Below are 13,204 nucleotides of genomic sequence, written 5' to 3'. Positions count from 1 at the left end.
ACTCCTTGAAGGAAGGACAAGATAAAAATGCTCTTAATGATTAAAGATAAACAGATAAGTTCTTTCTCTTGATGAACTGCTATTAATTCCTAAGACCCATACAGCATCTGGACTATCCCTACTTCAGTATCTATCTGAACAAAATTCCACCTCGCAGCAAGGATAACAGTATGCCATGAAAAACCACTTCCTGGATTTAGGTACATTTTCACACTGATCATTTGACATTTTGTTGCCTCTTACCAGTTTCTCTGTTGCCTGTCTAAAACAGGATGTTAGTCCTCTGGCACATAGCACAGAGTTGTCACTAAATCAATGTGTACTACTTCTGTTAGCAGTTGCAGTGTTCCCTGCTGCTTGTAATCCTGTTTACTGCATGTTCCTTTTGCATTGATAATGGAGTGATTGAAAGGAGGCTTTGCTATTTTAGAAGTGATTTCTAACACTTTAAGGTGACAGAAAACTTAGCTCCACTTCTTTCTCATCATTCTGCTTATATCTGGAGAAAACATTTGGATTTGATAAAAGAAAATATTGTGCAGAGCAGAATATAGTATATCAACCAATGTCACAAATTATAGCCTACACATATACTTCATTAGAGCCAGGGCTTTTTTTATAGCAGGAATGCACAGGAATACAGTTCTGGCTGGCTTGGTGTCAGGGGGTGTGCCCTAGTATGCAAATACATTCCTGCTAGGCTTTTTCTAAAAAAAAGCCCTGTGTGAAACAATGGTGATGTCAAGAGTGTGCCCTAATATGCAGATGAGTTCCTGCTGGACTTTTTCTACCGATCATAACACATTCTCTAACAGACAGATATTTTCAGAAGACTTTTGAACACAACCTCAGTGGAAAGTATGAATTATCATATATGACAAAAACACTCTGGCACTCTGAATGGAATCTGCATATCTTTGTTTGCAAAAGAAGAATTTTCCAGTGATAAATCTATGTTTTCGAGCCTAAGAGGAGCTACATTCATATGGGGAAAAAAACCTGTTATAGGTATCAGAATTATATCCAATCCTTCTGTAAAAAATACAAAAATAAGACAAAGACTATATAGTACTAGGAATAAGGCCCATTGTGAGAATGAATACAACAAGCTCTAGAAAGAGGATCTGGGTGAATGCCCCGGCCTTGGGTACTCGGGATCAATTTGCTGTGGCGTAACAGCAATGCAACAATTATGCTAAAGCTAAGCATTCCTTTTGTCTACAGTGCATTCCTTTTGTTGCTGCCTTTTCCTGTCATATTCAGCCTTGTGGCATTTAGCATCAGTATGTGCTTGTGGCACAATCTGGATTTTTTGACCTGGCCTGGCTTGGTTGTGTTATGGCATACTCACTACTTGCCACCCCCTCTGCAGCAGCACTCTGTGGTGTAGTGCCCCACCACCCACGTGGAAGATGAAGAGGAGAAGCAACGGGGAGGAGATGGAAGCAATGGGGAGCAGATAGGATGGACATGCGGATGAAGAGGGAAGCGATGGGGAGGGGAGGGATAGGAGGACGAACAGCTCTATATGGTTGAGGGCCTGTCTACCTTAGGGACCGTCTCTTCCCATATGAGCCCCAGAGAGTACTGAGGTCAGCGGGAAAAACTGGTTGACAATCCTTGGGCCGAAGGAGGCCAAACTGAAGACCGCACGAGAACAGGCCTTTTTGTTGGTAGCTCCACACTGGTGGAATCAACTTCCGGATGAAGTGTGGGCCCTGCGGAGTCTTGATCAATTCTGCAGGGCCTGCAAGACCACTCTTTTTAAGATGGCCTTCGCCTAAATATGGAGTTAAGTTAGATCCACTGTTGATGTTTCCACCACTAAATTTACTGAAGGTTTGAGATGTAGCACCATAAATGTTAATTTTTAATAGCAATGTTGGTTTTAAATGATGGTTTTATTAATGTATTATTTATTGAATTGTATAAACAGGCAACTGTGGCCAGAAATGCTTTTAAACAGCTTTGGCTGGTTAGCCAGCTGTGGCCTTTCTTGAGCAGAAAAGATTTGGCCACTGTGATGCATATCCTGGTGTCATCTAGAGTAAATTACTGCAATTCACTCCATGTGAGACTGTGTTGAAAAATGTTCATAAATTTTGATTGGTGCAAACTGGTGTGACCAGAATGTTGACTGCAATGGATTGTATGGACCACATCACTATAGTCTTGGCCCATCTATACTAGCTCTCAATCTGTTTCCAGAAACAATTCAAAGTGCATTGACTTTTAAAACCCCATATGACTTGGGAGCAATATACTTGATGGACCACTTTATGAACTTACCCAGTCACTACAGTAATCTTCTGAGGCCCTATTTCGGGTGATCCTGACTTCTGAGATTAGGCAGGTGGCAACATGGGATAAGGCCTTCTCAGTCATGGATCTGAAACTCTGGAACTCAGGGAGACTCTCTTTTGTTGCCATCTTCCACAAGTGGATGAAGACTTTTTTTTGTTTCATCTGAAATGTCCCCAATGATCTTCCTGATATATGTTTTAATTATTGTTTTTATGTTTTGTATTTGTATATTAGCTTTATTTTTAATAACTTTAATGACATGCTTTTATTTGGTTTTAATATTTTTCAATTTTTTATTTTTTTGCAAATTTTATTTTATATATTCAACACAATGTCACTACATATCTGCTTTCACAAATGTCAAAACACCACATGACCATTGGTTAAAACACACTCTGTACCTTATAAAATAGGAGCATAATCTCCTGCTTGAAGTATTATCCAAAGACAAGATGTTATAACTGGGTGTTACATATGAGTCTGTAAGTATTTAGACAAAAACAATGGCTTATGGATGCAGAATAATTAAAAAATAATGTTTGTCCTACTAGTAGTAATATTTAATACTTGATATAACTGGTAGTGGCTGCTACCAGTTATCACAAAATGGCAATAAGAATCAATGCTAGAATCTGCTGCCTCTAGTTATTTTCATTCCTTAAAAATACTATTTATATGAACACAATTTTTGCAGTATTAACAATTGGGGATATTACACAGAAAATAAGCACATTAATTATTAAACACATCAGTCATTATTTAAAACATCTGATTAAACAGTGACATAACAGAATATTAAGCACTTGGAGTTTGGAATGATCTACCATGGTTCAGTCATGGATTTTGTTGTTGACCAACGTTTTTGTTGTTCAGTCGCACAGTCAAGTCTGATTCTTTGTGACCCCATGGACAAAGTCACGCCAGGCCCTCCTGTCTTCCACCATCCTCTGAAGTCTGCCAATGTAGCCATCTCTAATAAAGGTAATAAGTGCAGTTTCTTAGATAAAGGTGAACTAGATATACTGAAAGGAAGCCAAAGCTTATTCAGAATATTTCTCTTCTACTTTAAAACCAATGTTCATATGCCATTCCTCCAACACATTCAAGATTTTAAAATTGTAAAAAAAAAATAAGTAAAGGTAGTCCCCTGTGCAAGCATTTGTCGTTTTCGACTCTGGGGTGATGTTGCTTTCACAAGGTTTTCACAGCAGACTTTTTACGAGGAGGTTTGCCATTGCCTTCCCCAGTCATCTACACTTCCCCCCCCCCCGAAAACTGGGTACTCATTTTACCGACCTTGGAAGAATGGAAGGCTGAGTCAACCTGGAGCCGGCTACCTGAACCAGCTTCTGCTGGGATCAAACTCAGGTCATGAGCAGAGGACTCTGACTGCAGTACTGCAACTTTACTACTCTGCGCCATGGGGCAGATTGTAGAAAGCCACTATACAAAAGAAATACCAATCTTGTTCGATAAATCTTCATGAACTCATTATAAGGGATAATTATTTTCAAAACTTGTTAGGGTTATTTCCTATGTTACACAGAGGCAAACCTGAGTTTATTGCTCAGTTTACTATCTACTTGACAGAAACTTTCAGCTAACTGTAGCTCCTTGGCAAGTATACAGAGTATATGTTTGCAAACAGAGCAGCTGCATTCACATGATGTCTGTTAGCTGTACATTTAAAACATTCTAAGTGCTCAAAGTATGTGTGAAGTGCCTCTTATATACAATTTCTATGCCATTATTGCTTCGTAATCCCAAACACTTATATTTAAATCTTATTCTTTTCAATATAAACTATTAAAATTATTAGGATTTCAGCATTATATCCCAACACAGAGAAGCCAGTCCTGAGACAGATCTGAGCATTGAAAATACTGTCATTGCTTATGTTAAATATTGCCAGAGAGGAAAAATCTACTTCTAGGATTGTGGTTTTTGTAATAATCTGTGTGCACATATCTTAAAATGTGGCCCGTGCTGTCCATTTTGGTAACGTTGACTGCATATTTGACAAAAAGAGTGAGAAGGAGAACTGGGTAGTGGATTTGATCCAAGTGACAGAATCAAGAAGGATGAATTCAAGGATAGATTCAAGAAGGATGTTAATATTGGTTGGAATTCAGACAAAATGCAAGAATAAGAATGGGACTGGAAAGCAAATCATATGTATTATAGCTGAAATTATTGGATATTTTAATGGACTAAAATAATGAAGGTGGCATACGTTGACAGGAAAAAAATTACCACCAGCAAAAACTGGAGAAAAGGAATGCAGTGTGTTTCTTGCATGTGGTGCATGCATGCCCAGAATTTGAAATGAGCTACTTCTGGGGAGCACAATAAGATGAAGCTACTTTGCTACATGTAACTGAGATATAGGGGGGCTGGAGAGCAGAGGGTGGACTGTTTTGTGTGAGTTTCATGGGATTATGCGCTGTGACTGCTGTGTGGGAAACCATGGAATTGTCTATGCACTGAAAGGAACAGTATTTGCAGGATTTATGTGGAAAAAATAGTCCCTAAAATCTAGAACATGAAAATATGGCATGGATTTAAGCCAGAATCCATAATGCCCTCCCCAAAATGAAGCAATCAAGGTAATTTTTTGCTTCCTGAAGCCTTGATCTGAAATGGTAACACATTTTTTCTTGGCACACACTCTTAGTAGAGAAGAAACACTCTGGCTTTCTGTATTAAACTACAAGATAGGAATATGTTCCAGCATTGCATCTAGCTAGTAAACAGTAGCTGACCATTTTTCTCACTGATTTTTTTTTAAAAAATATAAAAACATATTTTCTCAGGAACACTGAGCAGAGTTCTTTTAATGACTAATGTAAGAAACAATGTTGTATTTCTTAAAAAATATTTCCATTGTGGAATAATTATCCCCAGCAGAATATCAACGAAAGCAAGTTAATTCTTAAAGCATACTAATCCATTCATTTCAGAGTAAATGTGCAGAAAATAAAAGAGAAACAGCAGCATTTACGTATTTCAAGTATTCAAAGGTATTCTCATACATTATCTGAGTAATCTTTAAACTAGATCTTTGTACTCAAACTATCATTTAGTCATCTTGTCCAGCATACTGTTTTACACAGCGGCCGACCAGTTGCCCTGAAGTGCCAACAAACAGTGAATGAATTCATAAATGATGTCAGTTTTAAACAGGGCATCCCACAAGTCACAGGCTTTATTTAAGCAATTTGCTATCAAGGTGGCTTACACAGTATGTATATAAAACTGTATAAGTTAAATCAATTGTTCTATATTGTCCTTCCTGAAGCCATAAGTTGTTCCACAGAATTTTAGAACTGGGAAGGGCCAGTTAGTCTAATCCCCTGCTTTATGCAGTAAATCCAGCACTAGATCGTTCTAGATCAGCATTTCCCATTTACAGGGTCACAATCCGGTACTGGGCCATGGAAGCCTCAATACTGAGGCACAAGAAAAGCCAAAGCTAGCCCCGTCCCCAGCAAAGCATGAGCTCTGTTCTGCTTCCTTCCTTCCTTTACCATCTCTCTGTTGTGCAGAGCAAAGCTAGGCTTGAAGACTGTTACAGGCTGCAAAGCCTAAGCCCGTTTTCCTTCCTTCCATCCCCAACATCTCTGTGTTGTGCAGAGAAAAACTAGGCTTCAAGACTGACACAGGCTGCAAAAGCCTGAGCTCCATTTTCCTTCCTTCCATCCCCCAACGTCTCTGTGTTGTGCAGATAAAATCTAGGCTTCAAAACTGACACAAGCTGCAAAGCCTGGGCTCTGTTTTCCTTCCTTTCATCCCCCAATGTCTCTGTGTTGTGCAGATAAAAGCTAGGCCTGAAGACTGACACAGGCTGCAAAGCCTGAGCTCCATTTGGCTTCCTTCCTTCCCCCATCTCTGTGTTGAGCAGAGAGGAGCTGGGCTGCCATTCCTTCCTTTTTCCTCCCTCCCAGTGTTTGAGAGAAAAGCCAGAGTCCACTGGCACTTTAGACCCATGAAGTATTCTTCAAAGTATGAGCTTTCATGTGCCTTGCAATATGTTCTTTTGGGGAGATTTCCCCAGGAGGCCTGTGCGGCAAAGAAGGGGGGGAGGTTTTTTCAGCCAGGAGGGGCGGGGAGTGGGCATTCCAGTAGCTGCTTTTTTTTAACCAAATGACCCCTGGGCAGAATTGTTGCTGGCTGGAGTCATCTGATGGTGAGTAAGGTTTTTTTTTCTTTGTCCCCCCTTCTTTCTTTTTTACCCTGCAAGTGATGCTCTGTCTGTATCCTTGGTGCTGGGGGGTGGGGAAGAAACAAAAGTGGGAGGGCTTCTAGTGCCCTGGCCCGACTGGTGGACATTCTGGTGCTTCTTGGGCACTGTGTGAGAATTTTGGACTGGATGGTCCACTGGCCTGATTCAACATGGCTTTTCTTATCTTCTTATGTCCTTTCTTTCCATGTCTTTCCTTTCCTTTCCTTTCCTTTCCTTTCCTTTCCTTTCCTTTCCTTTCCTTTCCTTTCCTTTCCTTTCCTTTCCTTTCCTTCCATTTTTCCCCTTTCTTTCTTTCTTTCCCTTTCTCTTTCTTTCTTTCCTTCCATTTTTACTGGATGAAACTTTTTTGTTCATCATTCTGTTGTTGCAAACATAGGAGCTCTGCCAATGAAAAGTTGGCACCACCAGTTGTAGCCAGCTGGCCTTCTTATGAGATTTCTGTGTGAGTGAGTGAGAGTGAAAGGTGTGGGGCAGAAAAAAATTATTGGAGATTACTGCTGTATATCTCAACAGCACTGGAAGTGATGGTACTATGAACTTGGCACCATTTTACTGGTCCTGCTTTTAACAGCTGTCTGACACCAAAATTAAACTCCTACTGTAGATATTAAAAAGGATGAAAGAAGTTCACTGGCTAAATATCTGCACAACAGGTTACTTTTAAAGGCATGGGAAATACAGCCAGTAAAAAGCTGCAAGCCCCTCATAAATATCCTTTTTGGGATAACTGCAGAAAAGCTTGCATGAACTTTATATAACTTGAAATTAATTTATTAATTTCAGTACAATTCTCTGCTACCTTTCACAGCAATTTCCCAAGTGTTTCAGCCAAGGAAAAGTATGACAATAGCTGTCAAAACATTTTCTTGAAACCAAGCAAGTTTGGTTGTAGCTTGAGGCAGGGTTCCAGTAATAGCAGCTGAAGGAAGGGCCTACTAAATGTGTCAACATATTTTGAGGTACAGCAGCTGCCAGCTGGGTGGTATACAGTGCTGGCATTCCTAATGGCAATAGCAACAACACTCCCAACTGCATACACTGGCCAGTGCTGTTGAGGAAGGGGTGTGTAGGTGGTGCAGGCAATTGAACATAGGCATTAGGAGTGCTTGCAAGCTGGAGAAGAACACACAAACAGATAGGTGCATGCAGGTGTGGAGGTGGAAAGAGTGGACCCTGGGGATGTATTAAAAAGTTGCAGACCACCCACTTTCCACTCCCATTTTGGCTCAGCATGAGTTTCAGAGCAATTTTTCTGAAAATGAAGTTACTTCAGAAGAGGCAGGGTTGGGGGAGTGCCCTGGAAATAACATCACAGGAAGAGGTGGAGTTTTGGTTCAGTGTGCCTCAGAAGTGGCCCTTGACCTGGAAGTGACACCACAGGAAATGACATAATTTCTGTCTCCTAGATCCATCCGCAAAGTCTCCTGGCTCCACCCCTGAATTTTAATGGGCCATGAAGGAGAAGTGTAAAAATAACTGGGCTGGGGGGGGGTGGAGTTTGGAAAACCCTGTCCTAGATAGATTGACCAGACTCTGCTTAAAGACCTCCAGCAAAGGAAATCCTGTCCCTCAGATAATTTGTTTTATTGTTGATGCTGTTTAATGCTTTATTTCTGACAGCAGCATAATAGGAAAGCCAAGGGAAGGAGAAGCCTAGGAGATCTGGGCCCTTTGTACAATTCTGCAGGCAGGCCCAGTGCATGGGGTTCTGCCGCCCAAGGCAAAACCCCGACGTGCGACCCCCCCAAGTAAAAATTTTTGCACATACTTTGTGCGTGTGCACCATGATGATGTTACCACAACATCATCATGCTGGGCATTCAGTGCCACTCTTTTGGCTCTGAGGGATTGGGGGAGCTCCTCCAATCCCTCAGAGCAAAAGAACACTCAGCCTTTCCTTTCCCCTGCACCCTCAGAGGACGTGGGAGGGAAGGAAAACACGGTTCTTCTGACTCTGAGGGATCGGGGGAAACTCCTCTGATCCCTCAAAGCTGAAGGAACACTTGACATTTCCCTTCCCCTGCACCCTCAGAGGATGTGGGGGGAGGGAAACATGGTTCTTTGGGCTCCGAGGGATTGGATCCCTCAGAGCCAAAAGAGTGGCAGAGGCTCTGGGATGGTGTGAGTGGGGAGGGGTGGCCCGCCACCTGCCCCTGCTGGGAGCTGGCACCCTAGGCAATTGCCTAGTTGGCTGACTCACACACGCTGGCTCTGTCTGCAGGGCCTGTAAAACAGAGGTGTACTGTCAAGCAGATGGATGAAGTCATGAGATCTCCCATCTATGCAATTCCACTACCTTGCCCCCCCCTCTCTCTGTCCCTGGGGCAGTAATATAGTAAATGTATGGGCCATCATGGAAATTGTATTGTTGGAATTGTTTTAACTGAAATGTTTTATTTATTATGTATTGGAACCCACTCTGAGCCCCAGATTAGTGAAGGAGAGCAGGATACAAATTGAAATCAACAACACAAAGTTCTCTTTCCAGTCTCCCTGCAGTCTCAGCTGCTGCTTGTTGCTGTTTTTGATGCTCAGTAGTAGGGATTTTGTTCTCTCTTTCTTTCCTGCAGGTTAGCTGCCCACTGATGAAATCTGATTACTTCAACTCTGTGCTTTCCACTGAACACAAATATTTATTTAAAACATTTATTAGCCAAATAAACAAAAGAACAACAATGTGGCTGATGGCTGAGGGATTAGCCCAGCCATCAGCTACACAGAAGCCCTGCAAAGCATGCATTTGCAATGCATTTTTCAATGCGTGCTTTGGATTGGCTGCTGGGGCTTCTCTCCCCCCTACCCCTCCTTCCCTGATCCCGGGGAAGCTATGGGAGAGACGGAAAAAGGCTTCCAAAAGCAGGAAAGGGAGCAAGCAGCTCCCCTGAGGCTGCAGAAGTTGCTTTCCCGCCTTTTCCATTGACTTCCGTATACTTCCGAATATCTATATGGCTCCCGTTTACTGACCTGAAAATGGAATCGGAAGTATACGGTGCTGTATACTTCCGAATCAGGGGTGATTCGGTGGTCTATGCGGTTTGGCCAAGCCAAATGCACACCCCTAGTACAGACTATATACTAATTTCTAAAAATTTAACTTCATTCTTAAATTCAGCACAAATCGGATATAAATTATGGACAGACATTAAATTATGGACATGGGTTGAAATTATTTTGGAATTTGGAAAAGAAATGTTGCAGAGACATGATTGGTCATTTAATTTAAATTTATTAATTAATTCACAATTTATAACTGTCCTAGCAAAGCAAATTAATGATTATTTCAAGGAAAGCAACACAGATGATGTGACGCCAGCTATTTTGTTGGATTCAGTGAAACCAGTCCTTAGAGGCCAAATAATATCGTACTCATCCTATATAAACAAACAAAAAACCCCCAGCTAAGACAAGATCTTGTTAAAGACATACAAGAACTAGAGCACAAGCCTAAACAAACTGGTGTTAAAATTATTTATAAATGCTTGCAAGCCAAAAGACGACAACTAGAACTTCTGGATTCTGAGCAAATCCAAAAAGATCTGCTTTTTAAAACAAGAAACTTGGAATAATTCACCTAAAGCATTGAAAAACTTAGCCAAGCATGTTAAACAGTGAAAATCAAATAAAAATATTTTTATTATGAAAGATAAATTGGGAAAAACTCTTACCAAAACAACAGATTTGCCAAACCTTTTACCAACATTATAAGAATTTATACTAAAAAAATTATAATCCCCAATGGAAAATTGACAATTATTTTGAAAAATACCAACCTTTCTCTCTAACACAGGAACATAAGGACTTTCTCGATAAACCATTTACAAAGCAGGAAATTCTAGCAACAATTAAATCTCTCAAGCTAAATAAAGCCCAGATGGCATCAATACAAGCTTCTGTAAAGCCTTTGCCACAGAATTAACTGAACCATTGGTAGAGGTTAAGTGTGCGGACTCTTATCTGGGAGAACTGGGTTTGATTCCCCACTCCTCCACTTGCACCTGCTGGAATGGCCTTGGGTCAGCCATAGCTCTGGCAGAGGTTGTCCTTGAAAGGGCAGCTGCTGTGGGAGCCCTCTCCAGCCCCACCCACCTCACAGGGTGTCTGTTGTGGGGGAGGAAGGTAAAGGAGATTGTGAGCTGCTCTGAGACTCTTCGGAGTGGAGGGCGGGATATAAATCCAATTTCTTCTTCTTCTTCTTCTTCTTCTTCTTCTTCTTCTTCTTCTTCTTCTTCTTCTTCTTCTTCTTCTTCTTCCAGACCAATATCTCTGCTGAACATAGACTTTAAAATATTTACTGCTTCTTTAGCAAAAAGACTTAATGAAATCATTCAGAACTACATAGACAACGACCAAGTAGACTTTATTAGTGGCAGAGACCTTGCGGATAACACAGTTAAAGTTTTGAATATTATGCATTTTGTTAAGGAATACAAAATACCCACAGCCTTTCTATCACTAGATATAGCCAAGGCGTTCGACACTGTAGATACCTTATCTCTTAAAACACTGTTGCAAAAAAATGGGCTGTGGAACAAAACGTTTAACTGCTGTAGACGCTATTTATAACAAACCCCAAGCTTTCCTGAAAATCAACAAACAGCGCCATAGAATGGTTTTAAAACTGATATAAGTAAATTATGGTTTTATATGTTTTATTGGATTGATTGTATTTTATGATGTAAGCCGCCCTGAGTCCGCTTGCGGAGAGGGCGGGATATAAATTGAAAGTAATAAATAAATAAATAAATAATCTTCATTCTAAGACCTTTATATTGGAAAAAGGCACTAGGCAAGGCTGCCCATTAACCCCCCTTTTATTTGCTTTAACAATCGAACCCCTAGCCCAATGTATTCGATGTTCACCATCCATCTCAGGCATCACAATTGGCAACAAACACCATAAACTCACACTGTTTGAAGTTGATATGCTTCTGTTTTTATCCTCTCCAATGCAATCTATTTATGCCCTACAATCAGCATTACAAGACTATAGTGAAGTCGCCGGGCTTATGATAAACCAAGAAAAATCAAAATTAATGCCGGTTAATTTAGATTTGACACTGCAAAGGGATATTCAAAAAACATTTAATTTTCAATGGTCACCAAAGCAATTATCTTACTTAGGGATACAATTACGTCAAAACTTACAGGCTCTCCTTAAAGAGAATAATCTTAAATGGCATAGAGAACTCGAAACACAGATCCAGAAATGGAAGAACAAATACTTATCTTGGGCTGATCGATATCATCTGATTAAATCATTTATTATGCCCAAATTTTTATTTTTATGTCGTACTATACCCATATACATTGCAGAGAAATACTTAAGAGTTTGGCAAAAGACTTTGAATAATTTTTTATGGGCCCAAAAAAGACAGAATAAAATGCTCTATTTTATATTGAAGAACTGATAAAGGTGGTATGCAGTACCCATCTTTATCAGATTACTATAAAGCCTCACACCTAACAAAAATTTTAATCATGCTCAGGAAATCTAACATTCCAGATTGGGTCAACATACTCTCCTCATATTCAGCTCCTTACAACATAAGAGATGTAATCTGGCAAAAAGCAAAATAAAGACCACCATACATTAAACAAATATATATTTGCAAAGCCTGCATTAGCTCTCTGGGACAAAATGAGAAGCCAACTCCTTCCAGAGGTCTCTAGATTTACCTCCTTTATAGGTCAGACATGGTATCTACCTGCATTAGATCTTTCACAATACTCTCAATGGCATAAAGGTCTCTTATCACAATCCTATCAAGCCATACTTAGCCTTAAAGAGATTCAAAAAGTAGCTTATCAACCCAAATGGCAACGATTATGCAAAACAACATTATCCTCAGAAATTTGGGATCAAATTTGGAACAATTATGAAACTTAATCGTCTGTCTTGGAAATGAAACATCAAACAATAAAAATTATGTCCTTCTGGTATAATACGGCAAAACAATTAACACACTTTGTACCAAATCAATCACCATGGTGCTGGAAGAACTGCAAGGAAATAGGCACATATGTGCATTGTTGGATATATTGCCCACAGATATACCCATTTAGGAAAACCATTATAGCTCAAATTCAAAATATTACAGGTTACTTAGTTGAGATCTCCCCAGAATCGCTTTTATTAAATTTCCATCCAGATGAGTCTATTCCAACAATTGTAAAAAAGACAATAGTACTACTCATATATGCAGCTAAGTCAACGATAGCAATGCTTTGGAAAGATACACAAAAACCTACATTAGAACACTGGCATAAAAAGTTATGACAATTTTATATCATTAGTAAAATTACTGTCAATGTACAAGCCACAGTAAACATTTCTAGATATACTACCTTTGTAGCAACTTGGTTACCTATACTTGAGTATTTAACAATACAAGGAGAAATTCCTATTATTGTCTACAAATGCTATCTTCATTGAGAAACAAAAGCTACTGGGTAAAAATGTAATGCAAAGCAAATATTTTGAGGAAAATTTTTTTCTATGATCATTATTATTTGCATTGCATTTAAGTTTACCCCAACAATATAACCTTTGTATCACTCTACAGAATACACTTTAACTATCCTATTTATTGATTTATGTATATAGACTAAAAATTTAATAAAATTTGTGTTTTAAAAAAAAACCCTGCTGCCAGTCTC

This window comes from Heteronotia binoei, chromosome 4, assembly GCF_032191835.1.
Source record: "Heteronotia binoei isolate CCM8104 ecotype False Entrance Well chromosome 4, APGP_CSIRO_Hbin_v1, whole genome shotgun sequence".
Classification (NCBI taxonomy): Eukaryota; Metazoa; Chordata; class Lepidosauria; order Squamata; family Gekkonidae; genus Heteronotia; species Heteronotia binoei.
Note: the sequence above shows the minus strand (reverse complement) of the source record.